The following is a 16,671-nucleotide window of genomic DNA, read 5'->3' as shown; positions in this document are numbered from 1 at the left end:
CTCTGTCTAGAAACATTCCACCTTTTTGCTAGCAGATTTCATCAGAATGTTCTCCCTACAAAACAAGATTTCTTACACCTTCAAGTCATGGCCTTCAGGCACTCAAGAACTAATTCCATATAACAAACAACTCCTTTTCAATTCTTGTTTGTAAGACATGGCATTTCACACCATCAACAATCAGATCCATCTCAGTATTCATTAAGATTCTCTCTTAACCGCCTCCCCACCAAAAAAATAAAATGTTCAAACTCTTCATGTGCAAACACTTTTAAGCTAACACTGTAATGGGTCACCTCTCATGCAATTCCTTGTCTCCTTCTTTAATGTTTATAAGTCTCTGGTCATTGTCCATGCTGACTTAGTTTAGCATTGCCTATACACTGCTATACTGATATAGCCCACTTCACCTTTTTTACCCTGATATATCTCACCCACTTCAATATCTTTCATTTTTCCCGCACGTCTCTCATCCCTTTTGCCCTGGGTAGCACCCCATCTCTTCTCTATCTATTCTGTATCTTCTGCAGTAGCATGACTTACTGCTATATTGAGGTCTGCTTACTCTTCATTATGTGTCTAAAGCAATCTCAGCCTTATAAAAGACTTTAAATGGATCATGTCATATCAAAGTAAATCATCTGACTGTTAAATATGCTTTTTGTTTATTGCATTTTCTTTTTTACTGTAATTTCTGTAGATTAACTTTGAATGCTAGTCGCTCTTTCCTTGCATCTACCTAATTGTATTCTTGTTCTGTTACTGCCTGCATTTTTGATGTGTAACCCCTGGCTGAACAAGAATATGGTCCACTTAGATTAGTGTTCTGTTTTTGTTAGCAAACATAACTAACTAACTAAATAAATAAGATATAATAAAATCAACAGCACTGAAAACTGCATACTTTACTGAGAAATAGACTTTTGTTCTGTCATAGAATTGCAATTACTTGTACAATGTTTCTTCCCATAGTGCATAATAAATAAATAAAATAATGTGACTGTTGATAAAAGAGGAACAAGAAAAATATTTATAGCATATGATGAAAGATGTATTGCTACTGCTAGTAGGAAGCCACTGAGTAATAGCAATTAAAACAGGTTATGAAGTAATCATATCACTTAATTATATATGTGTTTACAGTTAATTATTTGGTAATAAATACAGAATCTGCTTAAAGGACAGGACAGCAAGTTTTCAGAAGCTTGGAGCCAACTATGAAATATTTAGGAGTCTTTCTCCTTCTCCTTGTTGTAGTAGCAGGAGTAATCTGTAAGTAACCCATTATTAATAATTTCACATAAAAGACAGTAACTTTTAAAACTGTGAACTAGATTTCCTGCATTGTTTCTTACAAAAAACAGATTTTACTTATGAAAAAGAAGTGCAACAGAAATACAGTCTTGATTTGTTTATGTTTAATGCACAACAGATTAATAAAAACATAACCATAGTTTGGGATAATTCAAATAATTAGAAAAGCTGCATACAATGTACATATAGTAAGTTAAATGCTTTATACTCTCTGAATCGTGTTATCTTGGTATAATACCACACAATTTAGGCATTTTTATTTTAATTTTCAGTGTTTTAGGTGCTTTTATTCTATTTTTTTTGATAATATCTTACTGAACTACATCAGTGTACGTTCTGCATATACATACCATATGCCTTTTATACTGAGATTATATAAAATGTTTTTTGAACTACTTATGTGCATGTTGCACACATGTACACTGTATACATCTACTGCAACTTGTATAACTATAATTAACACATGTCCTGTATAGTACTGATATGCTTATTTTTAATCTGTCCTTTGCATCATGTTGTTTTCAATGGATGATTTTTTGTTATGATTTTATATTTTCTAATGTAAACATAAGCCATAACCAAATATGGGTCAGATTTGATTCAATACTTATTTCAAGCAATAACTAAAAAATACAGTAGAGACAAAGCTAGAACACTGTAAAAACATTTTTGATATATGGCAAAAGATCTTATTTACATTCATTCTGTCTAAAACACATAATCTATTAATTGCTGCCATAATGTCACAACATATTTAGGTTATTAGAGTAATACAGTATTCCATGAGCATTTCATTCATAAAATTAATTACTCTTTCTTCAGATATGTCATTCAGTTCTCAACATTTTGGTGTCTGTTAAAGCATTTATACACATATTCTTATGTTCTACAAAATTGTATCGCATTCTGACTTATTTATAAAAGTTTATATTTTCATACTCTTTAATGTCAGTCACTGAATAAAAAATCATTCTCTAAACAAGAAATTAGAAAAAAAAAAAACAGAATTAAAATAAGCTGTCCATTTTGGCACTGGAAGAATTACAGTGTGAAGTGCACATTCACTTTTTACTCTTATAGTATGATAAACTGAAAAAAATTTCACTTCCTGAGAAAATCAATTTTATAGAAGTGTACAAGTCACATTTTTTTTTTTTGAATGGTAGAATATTATAACACAAGATTGTATAATAGCCGACACATTTTAGTTGAAAAACAGCATGCCGAAAAACACAAAAGATAAATTTGTAGGACAACTTTCCTCTCAGTGGTTCATCTATTTATTTATAGATCACAAATTCCATTTCACAAGACTTGTGTAATTGCAAAACTACACTTCATGGCAGGACTCTGTTCTCTCTCTCTTAGGGTGCTTCTCTTTCCACATTGTAGTGTAAAGTTTGATTTAGAATAATTCATCACGGTGGTGTGAGAATGAAGCCCAAGCACTTGGGGTGAAGTGGGGTCGTTCACTTCTGTAACAGAGTGCGTTTTCACTTTTGATCCTAGTATATATAGAATAATAGTTTTAGATAATGTAATGCATTTTCATTTATTTTTTTCAGTCATTTATTGTAGTTTCCTACAAAACATAATGAAAATGTTAAAGTAACAATTAGAGAATTAATGAAGATGTAATTAAGATTCACAAAATGCTGAAAGCATACTCCAAATGCTAATCCACTGAGATCATGTTCCCTTATGAAGATGCCGCCCTTGATTTTAACTATCTACCTATCTCTTTGTTTATATATATATATATATATATATATATATATATATATGTGTGTGTGTGTGTGTGTGTGTGTGTGTGTGTGTGTGTATATATATATATATATATATATATATATATATATATATATATATATATATATATATATTGATCTCTCTCTCTCTCTCTCTCTCTCTCTCTCTCTATATATATATATATATGTGTTTGTGTGTGTGTGTATATATATATATATATATATATATATATATATATATGTGTGTGTGTGTGTGTGTTTGTGTAAGTGCATGTATATATATATATATATATATATATATATATATATATATATATATATATATATATATATATATATATATATATATATATATATATATATATATATATATATATATATATATATATATATATATATATATATATATATATATATATATATATATATATATATATATATATATATATATATATATATGGGAACCTATCAGCTTCATGAAAAATCACTTACCTGAAGACGTGTTCACTGAGACCACATCACTGACAATAGTAAGCAGTGCGGAACAGGATGTATTCCTGTTTCTGCAAAGTGGTGTGATCTCAGAGATGGTATATTTAAGTAGGTGGGCATAGGGGGTGCAGGGGGACTTGCCCCCCTGCTATATACACATTTCATGTTGTTTTTAATTTAATTGCAGAAAAGAGAATGCATTCTGTTCAGCAGTACTTATACTTACCTGTGTCAGTGATGTGCTGTGCCAGCGATCTGGTCTCGGTTAACTCATCTTCGCATACATGGTTTTTCGTGGATCTGATATGGATCCATATATATATGTATATATATATATATATATATATATATATATATATATATATATATATATATATATATATATATATATATATATATATGTGTGTGTGTGTATATATATATATATATATATATATATATATATATATATATATATATAATATGTATATGGGTCCTCTTCAGATGGTCGAACTTTTAAAAGCTCGACTTTCATATGGCCGAGATCATATGATCAAACTTTAAAAGTTTAAATAGACTGAATGGGGATCTCCATAAAGCGCGGAATGGGAAGATTTCCCTTTAACACAATGTAGTGCAATCTCAGAGTTGGTATATTTAAATAGCAGGGAGTGTGGGGGGGTGCAGTCCCCCATGTGGGGGTTTCAGGGATGCTTGCCCCCCTGCTAACACTGTTTAGTTGTTTTTTGTTTGTTTATTTATTTTATTTTCACATTTTCAAACATTCAAATGTTTGATCATATGGTACCGGCCATATGAAAGTCAAGCATTTGGATGTTTGATCATTTGAAGTATATATATATATATATATATATATATATATATATATATATATATATTATCCTGGCACATCAAGATACTGGCACCAAAACGTTGATGGTTTATAATATCAGCATATCAAAATACTGGCCCTCAATTTATGGACACCCAAACTTCACATAAAATAAATAAAGAAACTCCACTTCTGTGATCATTTTACACCAAAAACAAAGTAAAATAAAATAAAATAAAACTGAATCGTGGTAGTATTATAGAAAGGGTTCTAATAAAGTAAGATGCAGGATTAAGATTAGTACACATTAGTACATTTTGGCAGCAGGCCTTTCCCTTAAAAAATGATATTTCTACAGAGTTTTATGCAATGGAAAAAATTGTTTTTATATATAATTCTGTCGTGTCTGCTGAAACATTTTTGATGTAATGTTTCATTACCAGAAATTAACATAAGTGATTACTAATCTAATGACCAGAAGAGTCTTTTATGCCTAACCATACTTCCTAAGTTGAGACTCAAACCCTGTATTTTGTGAGGTAAGCACCTTAACTACGATACCAACCCATATGTACTGGATGTTTCTGCTGGGGCTGACAGGCCTAGCCAGTAGTATGGCTGCTGCTTGCTGTGCTGCTGCATATAATAGTAAAAAAAATGGTGAGAAGCTAAAAAAAATCAAAACAAATAAATAAAATAAATGTATGTTAGACAAAGAACAGCAACAAAGAAGGTGGGAAAAGAGAAATGCAAACACAATGAACCTTGCATGCTAACTATTGTCATTATTGATACAGTCAAGCAGAAAACACTTTGCATATCTTTAAATAATCATGGATATCAGGCACTTGTTTTATGTATGCATATATATACATATACATCTATCTATCTATATCTTTCTAAAGATATATATATATATATATATATATATATATATATATATATATATATATATATATATAGATATAGATAGAGAGAAAGAGTGAGAGAGAGAACACATATACATACATACATACACACACACACACACACACACACACACACACACACACACACACACACACACACACACACACACATGCACGCACGCACGCATGCACACACACACACACACACACACACACACACACACACACACACACACACACACACACACAAATTGCACATGTGTGTGTGTGCCTGTGGGGGCCAAACACAAAAGCCATCTTTACATGCAATCTTACAGAGAGGAGATAACTTCAGGAGCTATTTATTCAGATCAGCATGTGCCTGTGGCCAGAGATGCAATTCATTCTATGAGAATACTATACATATACAAAGTAAACATGCTTTTCAGGCACTACTATTTCAATCACAGGTAATAGACAAAGGACAGCTACTTTTGTTTGTTTGTTGACTGTCCAGCACACTACTAATGATAATTGTACATACACGGGTCATGCAATGTTGCAGTGATCCTAATGGACAGAAAAATAAACATGAAATGTTTTTTGTGACTAAAACTATGTAACGGGGATGATTGAACCCAGAGGTGTCTTTATAATGTGAGAACAAAGAGAATTAATATGAATATCTACTTGCCCACCTATACAGGAGGCATTCAAAAACACACTTCTCACAATGCGCAATCATGCTACTAACTTTAAGATACACGAGTCTTGGCAGATGTGGCACTGGTGTATCAAAGTTATAGATTAATTTTTAATGCCTACTCCTGTTACTATTAAAAGGGAGACACATTTATAACAGCATCCATACACACCCTTGTGTTCTTTTCGGTAATCCAGTCTGCTCCTGTGTATCTTCCTATTCCTTTCAATCTCTTCAAATGCTAGAGACATAAAAAGCCATAATGTGAAATTTGTCGATGGATCCCGATGCAGGTGATTTTGGTAGGAAATAAGTAAGACTTGCAGGTCAGAGGTGGTGACTGCGACTTAACTTTACTTAACTGTAATAGTGACTCTAATGTTTCCTCATGTATGATATACCAGTAGCACAGGTCACAGCCTTGCCCAAACTATTCTAGACATCAGCCTTATACTGTGGCCTTCTATAGCCCTTCTGCAGGAGCCTTCAGCTGTATTCATTATGAAGGATTTTCAGGAAAATCTTGGACTTCTCTTCAGTCCACCGTTGTACTCTAAAAGGATCACTACCCTTTCCTTCTCCAGCTATGATGTCTCACCATGAAAATCTCAGGAAAAAATAGTGGACAGTTGCCAGCCAAAACAGTTCTGACATGTCCTATCTTCTGTGCAGTGTTAAGCATTGATGGGCACCTTATTTGCATAACTGATGGCAAACACATAAAATATAAGGACTGCATTATAGTGAGTCATGGTAGTCCTTCATCCCTGTGTGTGCTGTTGAGAAGCCATAGTCCATAGTGATTCCATCTGCAGATGGTTAAGTATAAGATGCCAATTCTCAGGGTGGAGTAATGGTTAAGGTTTTTGCCTTACAAACACAGGGTGCAGGGTTTGATTCTCACAAGGGATAATTGGCTAGGCTTAAAATGTCTCGCAAGGGCCGTTAGCTTATTACTAGTCTATGAACTCTAGAATAATTGGTTTTCTGAGCGTGCATGCATCTGTCCTGTGGTGCTCAGGAGGGAATGGTATCATGTAGATATCTCCACACTGTTTACCAGATTTGCTTGCCATGCAAATTCACTGATTCAGACTGAAGATATCTGCTTATATAAGATCTACTTCTTACAAATCATTTCCTTTATACAACATTAGTTTTTTTCCTGCTTTCTATCTTGATGCCTTTAAGGGATGTCTGTTTGTTGGTACTTTAAATGGTATTGGCCAAAAGTGTCCCAGTGGGTACATTACAAGTGTACTGAATATTGTAGCCTGCAGGAATATTAAGGTACAGGGGCGACACATCCCTAAGGTCATATTCAGCAGTAGTGGTTAACACTATTTTAATGTTGAATGTCTTATATATTTGTCAGCAGCCACAGCCTTAGCAAACCTGCTATTGTAATGGTAGTTTGTTATTTTCCATTTGCACTCTGTGCTTGTTTAATGTGAAATATGTACTTATTACACATGCATATTTTACATTTACTTAAAAATTATTGTCATTGAGATCTAGCTATCAAGCACAAATACAGCATAATATATGACATGGTAGGGTAGGAATATTATAAGGATTTTGCAAGGGCCACACAAGAGCAGAGCTGTTAATTGCACTTTTCCATAGCAATACAGCAATGCCTATAAAACATGTCACAAAGAAAGCAAGTGTTGCATCTGGTGGCCTTTCCATATCTACCAGAAAGCCAAAATTCATAGAGGCTAAGAATGAGCTGATGCTGCAGACTGTTTGTATCCATGGCTGATAACGCTTCCCTTTCCATGACACTGACCAGACCTTCTGAGACCATTCATGTGATGAAATTGTAAGCAATGTTAATGTTGTGTATGGTCAGAACTGTAACTATGACATGGCCTGATGTGTGGCCATGGATATGATCTGTGCTGTCACCCACTGAGGAAAAGCCATGCACAATATCACAGGGAAGTAGATGGTGCTCTGCTGACCAAACCACTTCTTACAGAGACAGTTGAGTTTTTGGCCTTGCTTAAAAGAAGTAGCACCTTCATCACATACCACAGTGTGTCTCTGGATACTATGACATAACTGGACATGCACCAGAGAGTTTCATATGTTGCTGTCCCAGATATGTATCCCTCTTTTACATATTTATATCTACAGGTCCCCCTTACCTCTTAGTTACTCTAAACTTCATAAAATCTGCTGACTTACGTATGCAGGTATACTGGGGATCCAACTTCCACAACCATCTGGCCAAAACATGTCTAGGAGTATTTGTATTTTTAATCATGTGTTCACAGTTGTAAGCATATCAAGTGCATGCATATTTGTGCTCCAGGATCCTACTTACACTGGATATTTTTTGTTTTGTTGCAGTCACAGAGGATTGTTTGTCCATTACTAGAACTATGGAACTGTCCTGCTTTAATTTCAACAAGTCTTTGGAGTTTCTAATACCATGACAAGAATGGATCCCACTCCTAAATCAAAGTATGATTAAAGATCATGAAATTAGTATTGTTTCAATCTTTGATATTAACCAAAAGCGCTCCTTGCAACACCCACAATATACCCAGAATTAACTACTTTTGCAATTCATATAGTTACATGTACTAGTAGTATATCTAAATGGGTCTACTTCTCTTGTTCAAAATTACACTTGTCCAAACAAGAGAAGATCGAGATCCACTTTAGCGAAAGTGCACCTAAGCGAAAGTGCATTTTTGTGAAACTCACTTTACTGATCTCGGACTGTGCTTGCATTTAGTATATATAAGTAGTGAGGGCTTGGTCTGGCAAACAAAAACACATTTTAGTAGGCAAAGCCCACATTCACCCCCATGTGGGGGGCTGTGCCCCGCACACACCCCGCTACTTATAGATACTAACTCCAAGATCACACTACAGTGGGGAGAAGGTATATTTCCATGTCCCCACTGTACTGTGGCTTGGTAAAGTGAGTTTCACAAAAGTGCACTTTCACTTAAGTGCACTTTTGCTAAACTTGACTCTCGATGTTCTCTTGTTCAAACAAGTGTATTTTCGAACATGAGGAGTAGACCCATCTAAATATGACTGGGAATTATTTTATATGAGACCCATTGCTTTTACTGCTGTTGGGACTGTATGGGTATCTGTCTTCCACATTGCCCTCATTTCTGCCTGCAAATCCTGGTATTTTATGACTTTGTGTCTCTCTGTATGTAAGACACTGTAATCACTTGGTGTAGCAATTTCAGTAAACAATGCTACTTTTGGTAATGGATGTTCGCATGTGATACAAACTTTATTATTCTATATAATACTTTGTGGCTGCTTTTTCTAATGCTTCTCAACTACTTCAGTATGGCAATGTTTGCACAACTCCCAGTGCAACAATCTTACCTCATTACTATGCCTTTAAGTAAACAAGCCCTCTGCCATGAATGTACCACACCCAGCAACAAGATGTACAACTGTTTCCAGTTCTCATTTACAGAACCTGTATTTGTCTGTTACTCCCACATGTTCTATGGATTTTGCAAATCAGTGTGTACGGAGTCCACTAGCTCGAGAGCCACCAATATTAACCTTTTATCTCTTGGTTTAAAGTCACCTCTCTTAACCTTGCGTCAGATCCTGATCAACTTGAGGTTGTTCCATGAGTTTTTTGTACTTGTGTGTGTGTGTGTGTGTGTATATATATATATATAATGCTTTTTCCACATTTCTTACCTTCTCATCTGATCCTTCTCCTTCTATACATTCTTTTTTTTTTGGCTCATTCATTTGCTAAGTGATTTTTGTCTCTTTCTGGTTTGATTTCCATTCCCACTTGGCACCAATAAACTTTTGCTAAACTATGCACGAAAGTCATCTTAGACTTGTTTTTTTCATGTTTCACTATGTTTGGATTAACTTAGTTCAACAGATGGGCATGCAGTCATATTTTTACAGACCTGTACATGTAATCATTTTAGAAGAGGCCCTTACCTCCTTCAGAATAAGGAATATATAATCTTGGTACACACTTCTCTGAAGTGCAGGCCAACACTAAGGTGCCAGAGCCATGGACTCAAGCTCAATGCCAAGAAATGTATAGTTATCCCATTTTGGAAAAAAACATGTACCCATGAATTACCACATAGGTGGCAGTACACTAAACACTGAAGGTGTGATAAGAGACTTAGGGACACAGGTGGACAATGGTTTCACCTTCGATAACCACATCGCCACAACAGTCAGGAAATCCTTCTATGTGGCACACCTTATCACTAAGGGCTTTTCATCCAGAAAAAAGGAGGTCATTGTCCCACTGTACTCATCCCTCATTAGACCCATTATAGAATACAACGACCCGTTTGGTATGTACCTCTCAAGACAGCTGCAACAACTGGAAAGGCCACAGAAATACCACACTAAAAGAATCACAGGCCTAAAGAAGATGCCCTTTGCTGACCGCTTTAAAAAAACTCCAGCTATTCTCTGTCTCATATCGTCTACTCAGAGGCAATCTCTGCTTAACATACAAGGCCATGTCAAATCCTGAGCTGCTGGACATGCTCCACTTAAAGAAATCCCAATCCCTCAGAGCCATTTGCTCCAGGGATCTAAACCTTGTCATCACAATAAACAAAACATGCTGGAGGGATAGGTTCCTGACCCAGAGACTCCCCAGACTCTGGAATAGACTGCCAATACATGTCAAGCAGAGCGCCTCTTTGGCCCTCTTCAAAAGGAACCTTGACGATTGGATGGGACAAAGGAAATTCACCCCGGGGATCACATCAGTTGCCCTGCTAGACAGGGGTCCATGGAATTAAATAGTGTGGGAAGAAATAGCGCGGGAACTGTTATGGCTAGGCTTGTATATGCCCTAGGGCCGATAGCCTAGTACCAACCTATGAACCGATTTTTATATATCATTTTATAAGCATGTACCATTTTCTATATTCAATACTTGCATGATGGCACTTGATTTGTTTGCTTCCTTTCCCTTATTGTCCTCTGTTTTTTGTGGTAAGGCTTTATCTGTTAATTTAGCTGCACAGTAATATGTCCATAAGTACTTCTGCCTCATGAATTTATGTTAATAGTTTTGATTACTGTGTTCATTTATTTTATCAGATTTCTACCATTTTTGGTCTTACTTACTTTCTGTAATATATTTCATTCATTGATCTTAATATGTCTATCCATCTCTATTAAATCAAGCAACTCTTCCTTTAGATCATTTTCTTCTGAACTGAGGCCACATTCTTTGTTCTCTGCTTCCTGTGGGCATTTTACAGAAAGTTCCAGAACATCTTTCTGTAATGCATTTTCTTGAGCTGCATCCTCCATCATCCATTGCTCTTTCATATGGAAACTCACTGGCCTTTCACTCTACAGCATTGACTATGTCAGAGTTGCCACTGTCCCTGCTCCTTCCCATGCTGTGGAACTCCAGATTAACTTTTGTACTGGTTTCCTGCTGAAGGCTCTAGAGTTTCTTCATGTGGCAAGTGATCAGATGCTTCCCATTCTACCTGTTTCTCAATAATTTGGGGACTTATTGTTCCATCATGCCGAAATACTAGAGGTGCAGGAGTGTCCATTTTCACCAAGGATATTGCCCAACACAATGCATCTGAAATTCTCCAGGTGCAACTAACACTAGTTAAGACTGCAATCCAAATTGTAGCTTGCTACAGATCCCCCACTATGCCCCAAGATTCTCACTACACCTTTCTATACATAATGGAAAATATTAAGATGCAACCAAACACCCTAATACTGGGTGATTTCAACTACCCTGCCATTAACTGGGAAAACAACTCGGGTACCAACACCTTTTCCCAACGATTCTTGGAAGTCATACATTTCAATGCCATGGATCAACTAATCCATTGTCCCACCAGGGGCTCCAATATCTTAAACCTGGTCATAACCAACATGAGAGATAGATGTTCCACACCAGTGGTCATCCCCTCATTGGTCAGGTCTGACCTTAAGCAAATTAACCTTAACATCCACATCCCACCCCCACCCCCCACCCCAGTAATGAAACCTCCGTAAAAAACTTCTCCAAAGCCAACTTCATTCTACTCAAGTCAGAAGTGACAAACTTCATGACACCCATGCAGATGGGAGCTGAAAGTTTGACTGCTGAATCCTACACTAAGGCACTGTATGAGCAGATCCACTCGGGCATGAATCATGCCATCCCAAATAGAACCAAGATGTTCTCCTCCAAAAAAAGGAAGCCAATCTGGTGATCCCCTGCCAAAACAAACTATACAACAAAAGGAAGAAACTGTTGCAGAAAAGAGGAAAATCCCAGGATGCAAAAAAAAAACTCCCTTACCAGACTCAGTAAGAAGCTGAGATCCCTCATAAAATCCTCCAAAGCTAGTTACGAAAATAAAATTGCCAAAGATTCCAAAGACAACCACAATGCATTCTATAGTTATGTCAAGAATCTAAATGGCAATGCTCAGATCTGCTTTGAGCTACAAACAAATGGCATTAAATATATTGATCCCAAGGATATTGCCAATATCCAGGCAGATCGATTTAGTGGCAACATCTCCTCCCTTTCACCCCCTAAAGGGCCCATCTCAATAACAAAAGATTGCCAAATTCCGGTAATCATGGCCACACAGGTAGAAACCGCACGTTCCAAAGCTATGGGACCAGATGACATTCCAGGCTGTGTACTACATGAACTAGAAAATGAACTGACACCTCACCAGAGTGTCATGTTTAATCATAGTCTCACCTCAGGCTTCGTGCCCACTTTGTGGCACACAGCTACAGTTATCCCACTCCACAAGGGGGGATCCACCTTGGATCCCGGGAAATACTGTCCCATCAGTCTGACGAGCCTGATCTGCAATGGCATGAAATGCATTATCATGGAACTTATAAACAAATTGTCAACCTTCAAACATGGGACCCCACCCAGTTTGGGTTCATGAAGGGCCAATCTTGTCTCCTGAACCTGATTGACATCTTTGAATCAGTCTTCAGGGCTGTGGACGAGGGTAAGGCGGTCCACACAGCCTATCTGGACCTCAACAAGGCCTTTAACACCATCCCCCTCTCTGGAATCATAGATAAACTTACTAAGGTGGGCATAAATGCCTACGTCACTCGATGGATTGCCAACTGGCTTACTAAAAGAATGCAGACTGTAAAAGTAGCTGACTCCAAATCCAGCTCCAGACAAGTGACAAGTGGAGTACCTCAGGGTTCAGTCCTGAGACTGCTCTTGTTTGGCATCTACTTCTCTGAAGTACAGTCCAACACTAAGGGACTCTGGCTAACAAAGTTTGCAGATGACTGCAAACTGGGAGCCATTACTGAATCCGCAAATGATGTGGATACTCTACAAAAGCGACTTACAGATACAGATGCTTGGTGCCAGAGCCATGGGCTCAAGCTTAATGCCAGGAAATCTATAGCTATCCCTTTTGGGAAAAACCATGTACCCATGAATTACCACATAGGTGGCAGTATGCTAAACACCAAAAGTGTGATGAGAGAATTAGGAACACAGGTGGACAGTGGTCTCACCTTCGATAACCACATCGCCACAACAGTCAGGAAATCCTTCTATGTGGCACACCTCATTACTAAGAGATTTTCATCCAGAAAAAAGGAGGTCATTGTCCCACTGTGCTCATCCCTCATTAACCCATTATAGAGTACAGTGCCCTGTTTGGTATGTACCTCACAAGACATCTGCAACAGCTGGAAAGGCCACCAAAATTCCTCACTAAAAGAATCACCAGCCTAAAGCAGATGCTCTATGCTGACCGTCTAAAAAAAACTCAGGCTATACTCTGTGGCATATCATCTACTCGGAGGCGATCTCTGCTTAACATACAAGGCCATGTCAAACCCTGAGCTGTTGGACATGCTCCACTTAAAGAAACCCCAATCCCTCAGAGCCATTCGCTCCAGGGATCTAAACTTTGTCATCACAATAAACAAAACATGCTGAAGGGATAGGTTCCTGACCCAGAGACTCCCCATACTCTGGAATAGACTGCCCATACATGTCAAGCAGAGTGCCTCATTGGCTCTCTTCAAAAGGAACCTTGACGATTGAATGGGAGATGGGCAATTCACCCGGAAGATCACATCAGTTGCCCTGCTAGACAGGGGTGCAGGGAAGTAAATATTAAGGGAAGAAATATCCAGGGGAATTGTTATGGCTAGACTTGAATAGGCCCTAAGGCCAATTGCCTAGTACCAACCTATAAACCTATGAACCTATGCTGTGACATTATCAAATATAGATTTTCTACACTAAACCCTTAATTTCGCAGGTAATCCATAACATCATTTTCTGTTTTTAACTTCTCCATTACTAATACTTGTTTCTACTGTCCCCCTTTGTTTTCTTAATTTCTGTGTTATGAAATTTTCCATATCTGGATGTCTTTGCTAGTACTTCCACATCAACATCTGTTGTGGAGGAGTTTGCACCCAGAAGTGGGAGTTCCTGTGGTCATGGCTGCTGCTATACTAACACATCTCTAATCAGATATCAGTCAAGGTCACACAGAACACCAGCACCTAGAAAGGGTTGTGGTACTGCCAGTGCAAATTCTGGCAGAGCCAGCTCTCATAGGGTGTCCATGGGAAGCTGAACCCTCTGTCATGCCTTCCCTGAAACTATCCTGTAGGCTGAGCCAGAGTGTTGCAACACATGCTGAGACTGTGTCCATCTACACACACTTAAACATGTACACACACACACACACACACACACACACACACACACACACACACACACACACACACACACACACACACATATGCACACAGATACGCATATACACACACATACACACACACACCAATTTTACCCCAGCACATCACATACCTTCCTGACAGTAACCTCATTTTATACCTGTTCTGACCATTCACCTTCAAGCACTTTTTCTTTTTATACATATCGGCACTCTCAATCACACATTTCTCTATGAAAGGTATGCAGCCCTGTGCTCCTTTCCCATTTGTCCAAAGCTCTTTGTATATCATGTTAGATATCCAATGTTGCTATCCTATGTGTGTAAAAGCACAGCCTGGTGTTTTTGCATGCATCATTTTTACTGCATTTTATCTGTTGAACTTTTATACAGTTATGTGGCAAATCTATGTGCAATCAACTGCCTCTTTGTGAGTGACATGGCATACTGTGCCAGCCACTCCCTGATATAATCAACTCATACTGCTGACCTCTCATCTGACTCACTGGCTGTCTCAGCTTCCACTGACTACTGTGCTGAGAACTGCTGAGCCTGTAAAAAGCCACCCTGCTGCAACTACTTCCTAAGTATAATATTGTATAGCGCGGACACAAACTCAGTATTTTTAGTACACAGGGCAGGTCAGGATCAGGCCGCAGAACACTGCTGGATGAATCCTGACAGTTAAAGCATGCAGTAAGCACCCAAAATACATACTCTATAATGTTTTTAATTTTCAGTAGGTCATGACTGTATTCCTGCTCTGTTTGCTGGTTTGTGTGGATTTCTGATAAGTGTTATGAACCAGGGTTCCAGGGCATATCTAGCATCAACAAGATAACCCTGTGGGATGGCATCTTTAACAAACAATTGTAGTAGGCCAGATGTGTGAGTCATGCAAACTGCATGGTTAGTCTGCACCTACATTGTAGATGATAAACTGTGCATTGCATATTACATGTATTACCCCCTAGTTCACTAGGTGAGGCATTTATTTCAGTGTGGGCACAGTCTATGGCCCCCAGGACCTCATGGAAATGGGATATATCATATAAATTTGACATGGTGTTCTATTTCTCCTCTGTAGTATTCAGGAACCGCATATGCTCCCCCACATGCTAAAGCATGGTACTTTGAAACTGAAAAAGTATTCTTCAGGCAGATGACTGAGATAGTCCCATTGTGTTCCCAATAGGTCACTTAAATGTCTCTCTAGCTAATATACTTAAAGGCAAGCATACAATTGTATCCACTATTATGGGTATTCCACAACTCCCTTGGGGCTGCAGATGAGGCTGTCATATTTCCATGATTTGTTCAATGGTGTTCATGTCAAAGTGGTACCAGTCTACGCTAGTACAGTGGTGGAGGGCATGACATTTTCAGAGCAGCCAGATGATCCAGCACTTAGTACGGCAAAGACATGCACAATTAGGCAATGCAGCTGCAACAAGAACCTGTTGCAGATACACATTTACTATGCTGGTAGCAATGCCCCTAGTGTAATTGTGTGATATACTCCAGCTGAACATGGTTATATGTCTGAGTTCAAATATAAAGCATGCACAGCTCTATTTTGCTGCATTTCAGTATTTCTGACTTACTCTGTAATCTTATCTGGCCTCACTATCACATACAATGCAATATTACACAGTCATTAGCATATAATGAGGCTAACCACATTAATTTGGATAGGCACATTGTGTATCTGGGTTTTCTGAATGACATATACCCTGTATGTTGCTGCTCATCATGACAAATTTTACTAGTAGGATGCTGCAAATATACTTAAAAGTAAACATACAGGATGAATTTTCCCAGTCTGGCCCAATGTATACTTATTGTTTTATTTATATCAGGAACATTGGTAACAATCAGAAACAATTGTTATTTAAGTACCAGTTCATCAAGCACCAAGACATTCACTGTCCTATAGGTAAGGGCCTCTCTATCTAAGACAGTAAACAGATATTTTATAAGATGAACAGTAGCAATTATAATGTTCATTTTTTTCCAT

The 16,671-nt window shown here is 37.6% G+C and overlaps 1 long non-coding RNA gene across 1 annotated transcript in view; it reads left to right on the top strand.

Annotated features, from left to right (window-relative positions):
- Window positions 1-1,145: 1,145 nt before the first annotated feature.
- The window catches only part of LOC122802828, a 137,870-nt gene continuing 122,344 nt past the window's right edge, over window positions 1,146-16,671 (top strand). Inside the window, exon 1 of the long non-coding RNA XR_006364985.1 lies at window positions 1,146-1,272. This is a non-coding gene — a long non-coding RNA (uncharacterized LOC122802828). The remainder of the gene's footprint in view (window positions 1,273-16,671) is intronic.

This window comes from Protopterus annectens, chromosome 5.part0 (genome assembly GCF_019279795.1).
Source record: "Protopterus annectens isolate FY-2018-M chromosome 5.part0, PAN1.0, whole genome shotgun sequence".
Classification (NCBI taxonomy): Eukaryota; Metazoa; Chordata; order Ceratodontiformes; family Protopteridae; genus Protopterus; species Protopterus annectens.
The sequence above is the reverse complement of the archived record's forward strand: the minus strand, read 5'-3'. Positions and strand labels throughout refer to the sequence as shown.